Source organism: Schistocerca piceifrons, chromosome 8 (genome assembly GCF_021461385.2).
Source record: "Schistocerca piceifrons isolate TAMUIC-IGC-003096 chromosome 8, iqSchPice1.1, whole genome shotgun sequence".
Lineage (NCBI taxonomy): Eukaryota > Metazoa > Arthropoda > Insecta > Orthoptera > Acrididae > Schistocerca > Schistocerca piceifrons.
This window is the reverse complement of record NC_060145.1, coordinates 386,917,925-386,921,369: the sequence shown is the minus strand read 5'-3', so window position 1 is coordinate 386,921,369 and position 3,445 is coordinate 386,917,925. Positions and strand designations below refer to the sequence as shown.

At 41.7% G+C, this 3,445-nt stretch overlaps 1 non-coding gene across 1 annotated transcript; it reads left to right on the top strand.

Moving 5' to 3' along the window:
* Window positions 1-3,016: 3,016 nt before the first annotated feature.
* On the top strand, window positions 3,017-3,088 carry Trnad-guc. Its single transcript has one exon. It is a non-coding gene; the product is annotated as a tRNA-Asp (tRNA).
* Window positions 3,089-3,445: the final 357 nt, after the last annotated feature.

The window sequence follows — 3,445 nt, the reverse complement described above, 5'->3', positions numbered from 1 at the left end:
CTCCTGAAGGAGTACTGAGCCATGCTCCCTCTACAGCCGTCCACAATTGCGAAAGTGTTGCCGGTGCAGGATTTTGTGCACGAACTGACCTCTCCATTACGTACCATAAATGTTAGATCGGATTCACGTCGGGCGATCGGCGTTGCCAAACAATTCGCTCGAACTGCCCAGCGAGTTCTTCAAACCAGCCGCGAACAATGACAGCCTGCTGACGTGACGCATTCTCATTCATAAAATGCAAATGGTCTCTAGGTAGCCGAGCACAACCATTTCCAGTCAATGATTGGTTCAGTTGGACCAGAGGACCCAGTCCCTTCCATGTGATCACAGCCCACACTACTATGAAGCCATCATCAGCTTGCACAATGCCTTGTTCACAACTTGGGCCTATGGCTTCGTGGGGTCTGCACCGCTACCATCAGCTTTTACCAACAGAAATCAGGACTCATCTGACAAGTTGATGGTTTTCCGGTCGTCTAACGTCCAACCGATATGGTCGCGAGCCACGAGAGACGCTGCAGGCGATGTCGTGCTATTAGCAAAGGCACTCGCATCGGTCGTCTGCTGCCACAGCCCATTAGCCCCAAATTTCGGCGCACGTTCGTCATAATTCCAACGATGATATCTGCGGTTAGTGCACGCAGTGTTGGTTGTCTGTCAGCACTGACAACTCTACGCGAACGCCGCTGCTCTCGGTAGTTAAGTGAAGGCCGTCGGCCGCTGCGCGTCCGTAGTGAGAGTAACTACCTGAAATTTGGTTACCGAAATCTGTGTATGTGCACATCGCTATCCCACGAATTTTGTCACCTCAGTGTACATGAAGTGTGTATTGCGTGGGCGCACAGGGTGTAAGTATTACGTCAATAAAACTGGATGAAAAAGCGTTTATCGAAAAACTGCCAGTATCGGTACTGTGATTTATAAGGAATTTTGAATAGATCCTATCGGGTGAAATTCTGACAAATGGAAATGCAATTCAAGCTTAAATTTGAGTGAAGGAAAATATGCATGCATATCTTTGACGGTAGAATACTCGGCTACCTAGAGACCAATAAGTTTGTGGCAGGCAACTTTAAAGATAAAATGGGGACAGTGGCATGCAATAAAAGTTAATCAGTTCCTTGGGAAGTGGGCTTACATTTGACTTTTTGCTAAATTGAAATTTTGGTTATGCGTTTAAGTGCGATAAAAGGATTGTGCTTCCGTCTGACGAGCAAACACGTTTATTTTTTAACTCTGGGGAATTAATAACTTTGCTTTTCACAGGCAGCAATTGTCAACGAAAGGTCGGGCTGTAACATCTCCGGTGAACTCAAATTACGCCTGCGAGTGTGTTAGTTACTTTTGAAGTGAATTTAATGGACACGAATTACTTAATTTCGGGGAAGCAGTGAACGAGACAGTCTATTAATATTTACTACACCAAATAAGTATCGATCAGTAACACATTTAAAGTTCGTTGAGAAGAGATCGCTGCTGGTTGGCATAGCAACGAGTATCAAGGAGAACGAAGAATACTTGATTGCGACAGCTTTTACATTACAAGAGTTATCTGGTACTGAAACTGAATTGATTTCTTTCATTCAGATCTGCAAAAACAGACCCGAATCTGCCACTATACGCAATTACTTCGGATACAGCAGGATGTGCAATTTCCCGCCTGCTGGGTTACTTCACTTCGAAGTGGCCACTACTGGTTTGCAGCAAAGTGAATACCGCTAACAGAGCACTGTGCTGTAGCCCCAGTGGCGTGATCTACATGCTTATATATGTCTGTCTTGCCACCACGAATAGTTTCCTCCTTTCAGTCTTCCTCACTCTCTCGCACCACCGATAGTAAACTAGCTCTAAAATTGCACTATATAATGCTTCCTAGTGAATTGCTCCTTCCTCAATCGAAAAAAAAAAATAGGTTTAAAAATTCGCTAAAATAGTAATGTCCTTTTTCTTTTGTCATGGATTGTTTAATATGTTAAGATAGTTTTTCATGAGGGTTTCCCCTTTGGATACCACTTTACCCATCAAACAAGAGCTGACAACTGATACACTCGTTAATATTTCTATCAAACTGATTTCATGCCTAGTGCATGTCCCACTAAGGTCTCGTTTTTCAAGACCCAACGTAAAATGCCTCCCCCTTGTTTCTAACACAAGATTTAAAAAGAGGATAGTAATAACACATTATTTTAAAATGAATAGAGCACATCCTCAACTCAAAACATCTACAAAAATAATATCAATAATAATACCATAACTAGTAATAAGTAAAATTCCATAAAATAACTTTGTTTTCTTATATACTAATTATTCTCTGTAAATAACTAGATCGTACAATCAATGCTTACTCCATATTCACTCTGCCATACGTATAAATGTAGCGTACAAAGGTTCAAAAAAGCTAAATTGCTAAACTACAACAATAAACGGTGCAAGAAACAACTAAAAAAACCTCAGACTGACAGACTTTCGAAAAATATTAAAAAAAAGATACAAAATGAAATCATTACCTGGACAGTACAGTAACAGAAAAATAAAAATAAAGAATGGATTGTCTCGTCTTTACAAGTAAAATGTAAACTGTATTTTGTAAAACGAAATTGTTATTTTGTAAATAAAAGTCTAAATACGTTAAAAAAAAAAAAAAAAAAAAGTGGCGCAATTGGTTAGCGCACGGTACTTATAAGGCAGTAGCCGTGAGCAATGCCGGGGTTGTGAGTTCGAGCCTCACCTGGGGCATACTTTTATTTCGTAGCAGCTGTCTCTGACAGCACCCTGTGGCTAGGTTTGAGATGTATCAGCAATTTGAGTAAGATTAATGTGCATTCTATTCGCTAGCTACGTCTTCCTCGGTAGTATAGTGGTTAGTCACGCCTGTCACGCGGGACACCGGGATTGGATTCCCCGCCGAGGAGGCACATGCGATTTTTAATTACTGCACTATCACTCGCCGAAATTAGTGTATAACGTTTACGGCTACTTGCAAGTGTATCCCACACAGGGAGCTGCCTGCAGCGCATCCTCGGTAGTATAGTGGTTAGTATCCCCGCCTGTCACGCGGGAGACCGGGGTTCGATTCCCCGCCGGGGAGATGCGATTTTTATCTCACAAAACGGCTCGAGTGTTGCGCGTGTGGGCTGAAGAGCATTAACTTTGCTGCAAAATCTTAAAAAATAGCTACATCTTAGGAAGTGGTTCTCGCATTCTTCACACTTAGAATTACGGGGTTTGCTGTTGACGCTGAATCAATGTCCCCCAGCCGACACTCTAGGCGTAATAATCGAGCTCGACACAATGAGGAAAAGAAATAATTTTAGCAGAGCGTGGTTTCGATCCACGGACCTCTTTTTTTTTAACGTATATAGACTTTTATTTACAAAATAACAATTTCGTTTTACAAAATACAGTTTACATTTTACTTGTAAAGACGAGACAATCCATTCTTTAT